This window comes from Rhinichthys klamathensis, unplaced genomic scaffold, assembly GCF_029890125.1.
Source record: "Rhinichthys klamathensis goyatoka isolate OS25496 unplaced genomic scaffold, OSU_Roscu_1.1 h1tg000412l_1, whole genome shotgun sequence".
Lineage (NCBI taxonomy): Eukaryota > Metazoa > Chordata > Actinopteri > Cypriniformes > Leuciscidae > Rhinichthys > Rhinichthys klamathensis.
Genome location: NW_026606912.1, coordinates 1,172,349 through 1,185,199, shown reverse-complemented (window position 1 = coordinate 1,185,199; position 12,851 = coordinate 1,172,349). Strand labels below are relative to the sequence as shown.

Sequence of the window (12,851 nt, the reverse complement as noted above, 5' to 3'; positions counted from 1 at the left end):
ACTTTTACTCTAATTTGTTATTGAAATATAATAATTTACACAGTTGCTGTTATTTCCATGACAGATATTTTAAACATACATTAAATGCAGTCCAGCAATAATTATGTTCATCCTAAATATAAGCAAAGGTTACCATATTTTATTTTTAACCAAAATAGCACCATTTATTGTTGAAAGTGAGAAAAAAAAAAAGCATTTTATTTAATGTTGCTTGAGTAAAATGTAGCCTGTGTCATAATGAAACAATAGGTTACTGTCGTAACCCCGGTTCTCTGAAACATCGAGTGGAGAGATCCACCTATGGGAAGGGCATCCGTACCTGACCTCTGCAGAAGCATCCAATTGCACCAAGTCTGGCTAACAGACAGAAGCGCGCAGCCAATCCCAGGTGAGGCCACACCCCCTTACCTACGGGCATATCACAGCTGGGCGCGCTGCTATTCCTCAGTCAGTATATTCGCTTCTCGTGCGGCAAGCGGGGCAAGGCTGGTGGATCTCTCCACTCGATGTTTCAGAGAACCGGGGTTACGACAGTAACCTATTGTTCTCTTTCATCATCTCGTTTCGAGATCCACCTATGGGAGAGACATGGACAGCTCCCCGATTGCCCAATACACTCACAGTGAGGTTCTGAAGGCCAGAGAAGGACGGTCACCTCAGAGAGGCGGTGCCTGACACGTCCCACAAACATGACCCTGCAAGTTTTCCGCCACGCTAACTGCTGTGGACAAGCAGGGCATGAAACATGCATGAGACACATACATGATAATGGCCCCCGCACCACCAATGCACATAGCTAAACCCAAGAAGGAATGCGAATGCTTGGTGACAGGAATGAACATGGCCAGCCGGCCCATTCACTCCTCGTTGGTTAACCAAACGGGGCTGTGGGAAAGGGCTAAGAGGACCCTACCCCTAGGACCGAGTGTGCCACCGAAGTTCCGGTGACATCCAACCGGTAGTAACGCTCAAAGGTATGAGGAGAGGCCCAGCTGGCCGCGGAGCAGATGTCCTGCAGTGGCACTCCCCTGAACAAAGCCCAAGAGGCGGCTAAGCCCCTTGTGGAATGAGCTCTGATGCCCCTTGGGGCTGCACTCCCTTTGCTTCATAAGCCATAGTATAGCGTCCACAAGCCAATGTGAGAGGCATTGCTTTGAAATGGGACTCCCCTTGTGCAGGGGAGCCCTAGAAACAAAGAGCTGGTCGCTCTTGCGGAAAGCACTGGTCCTGGTCATTATGCTTGCAGAGCACGGACGGGACACAGAGCATTCAGCCCCTGATCCTCCGGGGAGGCAAAGGGTGGAGGGTGAAAAGCGGATAGCTCCAAAACCTCCGACGTGAACGCAGGGAAGCATTTCGGCATGAAGGCCGGGTTAGGCTTAAGGAAAACCTTATCTCCACTTAGGGAGAATTTGGCGCACGAGGGGTGAACCGAGAGTGCATGTAGCTCACTGACCCGTTTAGCAGATGCCAAGGCCGAGAGCAAAGCTGTCTTGAGGGACAGCAGCTTAAGGGAAATACTCCCCAGAGGCTCAAAAGGATACAGAGACCGCGCTTCCAGCACCATGGAGAGGTCCCACTCTGGGACAGATTCAACAGATCTCCTGATGACCAGCAAAGAGCGGCGTGCACCCTCCATAAATCTGCGGGTTAGAGGGTGCTGCCTGACGGTGGAGCCCCAAAACCCACATGACAGGCTGAAATCGCAGCCAGGTAGACCTTAATAGTGGAAAAGGACCTGCCTCTTTCCATGAGGTCTTGCAGGAAACACAAAATATCAGGCACCGAGCACTGATAAGATGTGAAACCACGCCCATCATACCACCCTTCGAACACTTGCCACTCACAGCCATATAGGGATCGCGCGGAAACGGCCCTGGCCTTCTGAGTAGTGGCGATTACACGCGGCGGGAGCCCCAGTGCATTTTGGTTCGTCCTCTCACGGGCCAGGCCCAGAGAGCCACCCTGTCCGGGTGGGGGTGGTAAATCTCCCCGTTGGCTTGGGACAGTATGTCCGTGCGAGGGGGGAGGCGCCATGGCTCGGCGTATAACAGAGGGATTATCTCTGCCAGCCATGGGGCTTTGGGCCACCTGGGTGCTATTAGAGTGAGAGACAGGCCGTGCTCTCTCACCCTGGCCAGAGTGAAAATTATCAGGCACAGGGGAGGAAAAGCATACAACAGCACTTTGGGCCATGGGTGGGCCAGTGCGTCTGCCCCGAGGGGCGCGTCCATGTCCTTTAGCGAGAAGAACATAGGACAATGGTGATTTTCGTGCGAGGCGAAAAGATCTACGGCTGCCTGTCCCATCTCATCCATAACCTCTCCACTATCTGCGGGTGAAGACGCCAATCCCCGTGGATTGGGTTTCCCCTCGATAGCAGATCCGCGCCTCTGTTCCGAATGCCCGGGACATGAGTCACGCGTAATGACAGAAAAACCTGTCTGCTCCACACCAAAAGCCTGTAAGCTAGAGCGTGGAGTTTTGACGAGCGCATGCCACCCTGACGGTTGATATAAGCCACTACCGTGGTATTATCGCACCGTACTAGAACGTGATGTCCCTGCAGGCGAGGCAGAAAATGATTCAGAGCTTTCCAAATAGTAAAAGCTCTAAATAGTTAATGTGCGCTGAACGTAGTCTGCTCAGCCACAGACCGTTCACCGTTCTGCCTTCCTGGGTGGTTCCCCAGCCTGTTAAGGACGCATCTGTCGTCAAAACTTTTCGCATCGTACCGTCCCGAGGGGGGGTTCCCCGTGCGTAAAAGTTCTCGCTCACCCAATGGCGCAAGGCCGCCGAGCAGGCGCGCGTCATCGTTACCGAGCGGCAGAGATCGCAAATCGGGCTGAAATGTAGTGACAAAACCCATTTCGTGAACGTTCTCATTCTCAGGAGACCAATGGCACAACTTGGATAGATGAAGCCATGAGATCCTGCAGCCTGAGGCATGTGCGATATTGTACTCTCGCCCCTTCACTGAACTGAGACAGACAGTCCATCAGCGAGCGAACGCGCTCTTGAGAGAGACGCGCTCGCATGGAGACTGAGTTCAATTCCAAGCCCAGGAAAATGACATTCTGACTGGGAGTCAGATTGTTTTCGCTCGCATTCACCTTGAACCCGAGGGATGTGATGTGCGCGAGCACCCGGCCGGTGTCCAGCGACACCTTCTCCTTTGATTTGGCTATGATGAGCCAGTAAGTCAGAATTCTCAGCCCTGATAGTCTCAGGGGCGCCACGCCCACCTCCACACACAGACAGAAAGTTCGGGGACTCAAATTGCACCCGAACGGAAGAACTGTGAATTCGTAACAAACGCCTTGGTAGGCGAAACGAAGATATTTCCTGTGTGGAGGGTAGATGCTTTTGTGAAAGAAAGCATCTTTCAGATCGACTGATGTGAACCAGTCGTTCTGCTTTATGGCACAGGCGAGAGAGGCTTGTGTCACATTCTGAAATTGAAGTTCCTCAAATGTTTGTTCAACACTCGAAGGTCCAATATAGGGCGGGGGGGCGCCACGCCTTTTGGAACATGAAAATACCAGGAATAAAAACCATGGTTTATCAGATTGGGTGGCACCCATAGGCGGAGTTTGGGGGGGGCTAGGGGGGGCACTGCCCCCCCAGACCAGAGCCAATTTATGCCTGCCTTGTGCTTTGAAAAATAAATAAAAATTACTGAATTTATATTTTCTCATTTTATTTGTCTTATCTTGTCATTTTTGCGGGTATAATGAGTAAGTTAAGGCTAAATTATTTTTAATTACTGTATTGAAAAAGAAGCTAATTTTCTCACGACTGGCGGATCTCAAAGTATCGCGGTAAGTGAGTGGACTCTCGTTCTGTTCCCGCTTTAGTCAGATAAATAAACAAAATGGACATTCGTCGTTTTTTTAATAAGCCCACTAGTGTGGAGTTTTCTAACTCTGACACTTCAGCTATCAATTCCATTGCTGCTACTGACACAGCAATCGAGGCCGCATCTGAGAACAAAGCCAGCAGCACCGCTACCGTGTCACCGGAGATACCGTTACCCGCGCAACCTGCCGCATCTGGATCTGGATACGTTGACCTCGGTGAAAAAGCTATTGGGCCGAAACAGCCCATACTTTCTTCTTTCCCTAAGCGCCTAATTGGAAATGTTAATCGTGCCTTCTCTACATTTTACTATCACAAGTTCCCATGGATGGAGTACTCAATTTCACTGGATTCCGTTTTTTGTTTTTGCTGTCGCCACTTTTCTTCAAATATTGCAAGATCAGGCGCAGACGAACTATTTACAAAAGTGGGAGCTCGGAACTGGAAAAAACTGTCAGAGAAACTGACAAAACACGCTTCGTCACAGGTACATTTAAACAGCATGACGATGTGGGAGAGCTACAAACAGGCTGGTGAATCGGGATCTGTGGCAGCACAGCTGTCACACAGCCATCAAAGCACAGTAGAAAAAAACAGACAGTACCTCTACAAATCCGTTAATATTATAAAATTGCTTGCTAAATTAGGCCTCCCTTTCCGCGGACATCGTGAAGATACTGATGCAGAAGCAAGGGGGAATTATTTAAGTATTTGTAATTTGTTTTCAAAATACGACCCTGATTTCGAATCCATGCAGTCCAAATATTTTAACTGCACAAGCCGAGACTTTCAGAATGAAATAATTGCATTGTGTGCAGACCTCATTCGTGAAGAAATTTCCAAGAAAGTACACGAGACTGGTTTTCTTGCTGTTATTGCTGATGAAGCAAAGTCATCAAAGACTGAGCAACTTTCTGTTTGCATTAGATACACAGAGGGACTTCAGATCAAGGAGCGATTTATTTGCTTTGTTGACTGTTCCAATTCTCGCGATGCTGCAGGGATTGTTTCTGGCATTATAGAAGGATTGCAGTCGTGTGGGCTGAAGGACATTCCCATAATTGCTCAGGCATATGATGGAGCCGCTGTAATGTCGGGGCATTTGAGTGGAGTTCAGCAACGGATCAGAGAGGAATTCCCCTTTGCTGTGTATGTGCATTGCATGGCACATAAACTAAATCTCGTACTCGTTGAATCATGCACAGTGAACAGAGACATTAAAACGTGTCTAAATGTCATTGACAAACTATACTCCTTGTTTGCAGAGCCAAGCAACCATTGCAGATTTCTCATGATGCAGAAAACACTGGCTCTTAAACCAAAAGAGCTAGTACAGCAAAGTGATACACGATGGGCTTGCATATAGGTGTGTTTATGCTGTCAAATCACAATATGCTGCCATCACTCGCTGTTTGAAAGAGATGGAAGAAGAGGGAGAAAAGTGGTCTGTGGATGCAAGTGGGTTGTATAATCACATGACAAGTCTCCGATTCATTACGTCCTTAATTGTTCTTGAGGAAGTTCTCAGAGTTGTACATGTAACACACAAACGTCTGCAAGGTGCAAGTACAACCATGGCTGATGCGGCCTCAGCAGTCAATAGTCTGATAACACATCTCCAGCGCTGCAGAGAGGAGAGTTCCTGGGAGGCAATGTGGAAGCAGGTGAAAACGTTTTGTGAAGATGTCGCTGGTTTTTGTGCAGAGAGTGCCCCCCAAACTGCAGGAAAACGAAAAAGAACTTCGCGACAACCTCCCGGGCTTTCGCAGTACTTGGTACCAACCACACTTGGACAGCGTGATGAAAATGAGACGCAATGGGGATCAGAATCACAGACATTTAAATGTCATTTGTATCTCCCTGTTTTAGACACTATGCTGGCTGAATTGGACAGGCGATTTTCCACTGAAGCAATGACCCTGAGTGTGGCATGTGATGGTGTATTAAATTGTGACAAGAACGGCATCGGTCCTTTACTAAGCATGTATGCGAGCCGCTTTAAGATTCACCCTCAGCTTGTGGCAGCTGAAATGGATCTTGTGAAATGTGCAATCGCATCGCCGATCACCCTAAAAAAACTTCAAGATGAAGTACGGAAGGATAGATATCCAAACTTTTACCGTCTGCTGCAGCTTGCACTCACACTGCCAGTTGGCTCTGCTACGTCAGAAAGAAGTTTCTCAGTTATGAGAAGAATCAGAAACTGGCTCCGATCTGCAATGGCTCAGGACAGATTCTCGAATCTTTCCCTACTGCATATAGAGAACGACTTGACTGCAAATTTATCAGAAGAAAAGATAGTGGACATCTATGCAACGCGGAAAAAGAGGCGGCTTCTTCTGCATTAGGTAAGATATGTTTTTAACGCTATTCTTAGTATAGCAGTCCTTGTTCATTGTAAATGTATTTTAAATGTAAATGGTATGATATATACATTTTAAATATGGTAGCCCATATAAAAAAAATCTGAGCTCGTGGTCTGCCGGTAGGTGCCCCCCCACGCACAAAAGTGAAACTCCGCCTATGGTGGCACCATCTGAATCGCTCCCTTGTTAGGAGGGAGGAAATTTCCTCTTTCAGAATGTGTGAGGCGTTTTCTTCTGTGTGAGAAGAGAGAACGCCGTTGAAATGCGGAGGTTTTATTGCAAACTGCAGCTTGTAACCCTGGGTTACAGTACGCAAAAACCCACTCGGGCGCTGAAACGGCTTGCCAAGCCGCTTTGTGACTCGCGAGCGCCCCCGCTCGGGCCGGAGCGGAGCTGTATGGGCCCAGCTGGTTCATTTGTGATGCAAAGGCGCCATCTAGTGGGAACACTAGAGGCAACATGCAGGGGTTTGGAGGGATTTCCTCTCTCTGCAGTGAGAAGTTTTCTTTGCGGAGAGAGGTCTTCTCTCCAAAACGAATTCATTTGATTCGTAGCTTTGTGTGTTTTGTGTTGGGCAAACACTGGGGCCAAAGCCTTTATTGACAGAGTGAGGGAAACATAGTGTGGTGTCCACTGTACTGAACTTTCCCTCACAAGGTGTCCCCAAAAGTGGGAAAACCACATATCTCCTGAACACATGAACTGGGCAGTCTCAAGTGCAGGCAGAAAAATAATATCCGCGGAGAGAGATACTCTCTCTGTAACGGATTTATTTAATGCGTTTTTTTTTTTTTTTTTTTTTTTAAGTGTTATTTAGTTATGTGTGTGTTTTGTGTTGGGGAACACAGGGGCCTTACACACACAACGTCCACTAAAAACACATCGGCTGGACAGCCGCAACTGAGCTGTGTGAGCCCAGTTGGTTGATTTATGAGGCAATGGCGACCTCTTGTGGACGGACTCAGGGCGACATGCATGGGATCAGAGAGATTTGCTCTCTATGTTGCCGCTGGCAGATATATAAACTGCACGAATTCATTTGATTCGTTTATTAAATGTGTTGTTTAGTAATGTGTGTGTTTGTGTTGGGAAACACTGGGGCCGAAGCCTTTAATAACTGGGTGAGGGGAACCAAGTGCGTGCGGTGTGGTAACACTGCTATGTACTTTTCCTCACGACAGCCCCCTCCCCCGTAACTTGTTGTTGTGGGGGGGAGGGGGACACACACACACACAACGTCCACTAACATACGGGCCGGGCAGCCACGCGAGGGGATTAACCGACCGTAGGTGGGAGACCCTGTTAGTTAACGTTACTCCCAATGGTCGAACAACAGGCAGGCCGCTTGCGTTCGGGACCGCCTTCCTAGGAAGGCATACATTGAAAACCTCAACACGTAATCGTAACAAATCAAGGCCCGTGAGACCGTGTTAACAGTCTAGCGGGACGCTCCGGCCGTTCAGACTGGGCGGTGGTCCCAGCGTTTACCCGTCGTACATATTCCTATCCTGGTCGGTGGCACTCTGTGGAGCTGGCGACACAATGTTGAAACGAACGGCCGCTCGCTCACAAACTTCCAGGAGGATGGACGGAGGCAAAGCCGCGTGAACGCTAGCCTAGGGAACGCTAAAAGGACCGCGTCATCCCCGTCGCCGGAACCGACCGGTTCGTCAACGAGAGTGAGGTTTTCCCGCGAAGATGTCCTCTTCAGGGAATGCGGATTGGGCTGATGTCAGCTCAAATATTTTAGAGAGGTGGCGCTCCGGGAGTCCCCCGGTAGCGCGTCATCATCACCGTGTCTCTCCTCCGAGTCAGAAAGGCCGAGCACGGCGTGCTGTGTCGTGCAACTAAAAGCCGGCTTAGTAAAAGCTACATGGGTAGCAATTACAATGACCGCAATTCCCCGGGTTCTCCAAAGCTTGAGCGTGTTAAGCCCAAGCAGACCGCGCAGAACGAGAGGGTCCTTATAGCGGCGATGAGAGCACCACACGCGGCCGGGCAGGCTCGTCGTGCTAGGCTGTTCCCCGGGGGAAGCGGCTGTTTAGACGGTCACATAGCCATGGGCGGGCCAGCGGTGAAGAACTCGGAAAAATCCGTGGCGGGCAGCCATGTAAAGGAGGAGCAGGTGAAGGACAGCGAGAGCTCGGGCGGCTCCGGATGCAAAAAACACAGCGGATAGGCTGAAGAAACGACTGTCACTCACGTCTGGCGGAGGCTGATCTGGCGAATGCGATATGTCCTCCTGAAGACTCGAAAGTGAGCAGCGTAACGTTAATCCAACCGAACTGTGTCAATGCAGAGATCGCGAGAAGCGAATGTCAACTGAGGAATAGCAGCGCGCCCAGCTGTGATATGCCCGTAGGTAAGGGGGTGTGGCCTCACCTGGCATTGGCTGCGCGCTTCTGTCTGTTAGCCAGACTTGGTGCAATTGGATGCTTCTGCAGAGGTCAGGTACGGATGCCCTTCCCATAGGTGGATCTCGAAACGAGATGATGAAAGAGAACACCCCTCTCCTGAAAATGGTCTGAGTAGGCTATTTTTGTTGTACGTAAGTGCTTCGCGCCAGTTCGCGGTCAGCAGCGCAAGTGAGCAATAATAACCAAGTGAGTGACACACGATGGAGTGCGCGAATTGACACGGTAAGACCATAGACAGTAAAAGAAAAAGTAAGACCTATTGCTCACCATCTCCCCAGTGTGATTGAAGCAATCGATTGCCTAAAATCGTCCTGTAAATTATCTAATGAGGCCTTATCAGATGCGCGAGGACTGAGAGAATATTTCATGTCATTTACAGCAGTTGTCATGTGCACTGTCCGGCTAAAACTACTACTTAACATACCGAAGATAGGATGGGATTTGCTTCTGCAGAGTGGCAGCCTTATGGTGTGTTCACACCGAACGCGAATAGAGCGTCAAATACGCGTTTATCGCGTCTAGTTAGACGCTTGAACATTCGCTCGAGTTCAAATTTTTCAACTTGCGCGGAAGACATTCGCGGCAAACGCGTCGCCCAATTCGCGTCATTCGCAATGCCCGGCGCGAATGATGCGTCTATTCGAGTCTTTGCATTGACTTTGTATAGGCTATAACCAGGGACGTGCGGTCAGGGTAGGCAGTGCCTCACCAAAGGAAATGCTGACATTACATTTATTAATCCCAAGAGCTTTATTAATTCACCACATTATTAATTGCATTTATTTTATTCCAAATATTAATTTTTGTAACAAAAATAATCAGGAATACTTATATAATACTCATTTTGCCATAGTTTGCTCCTAAAAAACATTGTTTCATGCAGGAAATTCAAGGCCATGGTCATTGAGGCAGAGGTTCGCAGTGCCTCTTTGGTCCATAGAACGCAGTTTACGGAGGTTTGCGCATGCGCAGTCAGTTCTCATGCTGTTTTGAATTATCAACATTGAGGCAGAGACCGAGACTGCTTCATATCACGTGATCCACTCGCTCTCACTCAATCCGCGATTCTGACTTTGCTCTGTATGCAGGCAGCGATGTGATGATGCCTGATATTAACTTGGGTTGCTAAATTACCTGAATGAATATACAGTGGCTTAACTTTGTTTTAAAAAGTGGGTGGGACAGGTGTATGTGTGTGCGCGTATGTGTGTATAAATGAATCAATCCCGTGAATAAATATTTTTGACGTGAGTCCTTTAATGGTCCAATGGTAGAACTTTTGCCGAGCATGTCAGAGGTTCGGGGTTCTATTCCGCACTCGTATATATATATTTTTTTTTTTTTCATCAAAACCGAATATGTTCATCAGTGGTTGTATTATATTAAGCAGGGACACGTTTGTGTACATTTTTGTTTTGTGATTTCACCGAAACGAACAAAAAGTCTCCGCGCGTGCATGTGAAGACTGCGTTAGCCACGAGATATACACTGTAACCGCGCCACCGATCGCAGCGGCAAATTACGCCCCTGTGAATATGCCACATTGATAGGTCACCCATGACAAGACTTCACCGCACGTTACTGGGTTGTTTCATGACAATTTTATTTTATTTATTTTATTGGTTGTTGCGTTAAATCATACCCAGATACAATAGTGCTATTTTCTGATTGGCTTTTGTGTAGCTCGACGAACAACACAGGGGAGACGCGCTTGATTCCTGCCGGTGTGGTGAATAATCCGGTCACTCGATGTGAATAGTCCGGGTGTAGGACCCAAGCAATCCGATTGGTTCAAAGCACGTTTTATAGGTAATCGCTTTGGTGACTGGTTACAAATCATACAAAATCACTTTATTATATAAGACGTTTGTACCACGGTGTAACGAGTCATTAATGTATTTAATGTATTTTAAATTATACGTTTCATATACTAGTATTTAACCGAAGCTATAGATTGTGAAATGAAACATTTCTCGTTGTTAGTGTGTTTTTTAGTTAGCTTAGATAGTAGCATAGCATACAGCTAACGTTATCCGATGATCGTGCTATGAGCTTTACCTGAGCTTATACTGCACTGATACTGCCTTACCGTATTCACAGCAGTTAGTAGTGCAATTATAATTATGTCATTATTTTTTATCGCAATAATCGGCACAATATGTTACAGGTACACTTTTATTTATTAAAAGAGCCATAACATAATGTTTATTTGTGTAGGCTATATTACTATTTTCTTATTAACAGTTTAGACATTTAAATAAATTACAGAATGCTAGCTATGTTTTGTGGGTATAAATATTTAATTGGTTGTCAAGCCTTGACTAAAGAACAGTATAATAACATTATGGAATCACAAATCTTAATGTAATCAAACCCCTTAATTCATATAATAATCTTTTATTTGAAAGAAATACCATTTTTAAGTGTGTTTTGTGACAAAGTTATTTGTTATTAAGCAATAGGGCATAATATGCTTTTTTTATTACAAGCATGTCATTTGTGTACTAATGCATTATGATTTATGGCATAATTTAATCTTAAAACAGAACATCATACAACACAATAACATTTAATGTAATAAAATGAGTGAACCAACACTTGTATAAAATTTTAATTAAATTTCACAATACATAATGAATTCAACTGAATTATGAGATGTAATATATTACATTTTTATTAACACAAAACTACAAGCAAAATGCACATCGTTTTAGGACATTTATAGAACTTTTAAAAATACACAACAATACAAAGCAGCTTTAAACAGAAATACTTTGGTATGTCTTTACTTTCCTAAATACTTTTGTGATAGTTCTCTGGCTATACATTGTGAAGATTTAAAAACAATTAATGTCGAGTTAGCTGTGTTTAAATATTTAATGAACTGTAAGGTTAAAGTTTGAGAACTAATGAGACACAAATAGATGCAGTGTCTTTTGATGTATGAAAAGTTAAATCTTTAGTTTGAAGTAAATTCATGTTATATATGCAGTCAATTCTTTGTGGAACCATCCTAAGGCCTAGATGATGCAGTCAGACAATTTCCACCTTTAGATGGTGGGGTCGTGACCTGGTAGGCGAGGAGATGTCATGGACTGGCTTGAGGGAACTCAAGTCCACCAACAATTCTTGGAATAAGGACTGTGTCAATCTCACCGTATTAGATATTTATAGATATTTTGGGTAAAAAAAAAAAGTTTCTTGGATATTCTTGAAATCTTGTATTCTGTAAGAAGGTGCCAAGACATAGACATGAATGCATGATTGGAGGCTCTAGAGCCTTCCAGAGCTGAGATATGGAGATCCCACAAAGCATTTATTTCATTGGGGCAAATAGAGACTCGCATACAGTGAAATTTTGGGATGAAATTTGGCCCTTTTGCAGCTTTTTGTTTGAACAAAGACATCTCACACAATGTCATATTTGCATTAAAAATGTCATAATTGAGCGAATGACAGTTGTCATAAACATGCATAAAAACTCCTAATCTTTTATAAAACATGAATATGCGTTTCATACGGGGTTAATAAATTAAATAAAAATTGTGTATGTATGTAGCAATTAGAGGGTGCAGAAAGCGTTGTAAATGCCTTGAATGCACATACAGATAATTTTTAACAGGTATCATTTGTAAAAGGTAAATGTAACACATTAACAAGTAATTAATAGTTTACACTTTAGATTGGGGGATGCAAAAAGTGTTGTAAAATATTTATTCATGCGTTTACACATCTATAACAGGTGTTGAACACTGTAGTGTGTAGTGTCGTGTGTAGTGTGCACTGCAATGTAAGTGCTGACTGGTGAGGGTATAGACAGCTGTGTTCTCTGAAACACAAGAATCTTTAACCACTGTGCACCTAATGTGAGCAAAACATAAAAAAAATTAACATAATGAACATTTATGAGACGCAGTCATATTTTGTAAATTATTAGTTAATCATTAACTAATCAATTGTAAATGACTTGTAACGAAATGTACAAAACATACATAAAATGTTAGTATATCACTTAATCATTTATGAACGCATAGTCATGTTTCATAAATAATTAGGTAATCATTTACTAATCACGTGTAATGGAAATTACAAAAAACATACATAAAATGTTAGTATATCACTTGTTAATCATTTATGCATGTTTTGTAAATGATTAGTTCATCATTAACTAACCACTTATTAATGGCCTACAACTGAACATTATTATTAA

The 12,851-nt window shown here is 45.0% G+C and overlaps 1 pseudogene; it reads right to left on the bottom strand.

Annotated features, from left to right (window-relative positions):
- Positions 1 to 1,898: 1,898 nt before the first annotated feature.
- Positions 1,899 to 7,723, bottom strand: LOC130070567 (uncharacterized; annotated as a pseudogene).
- Between the last annotated feature and the right edge of the window lie 5,128 nt (positions 7,724 to 12,851).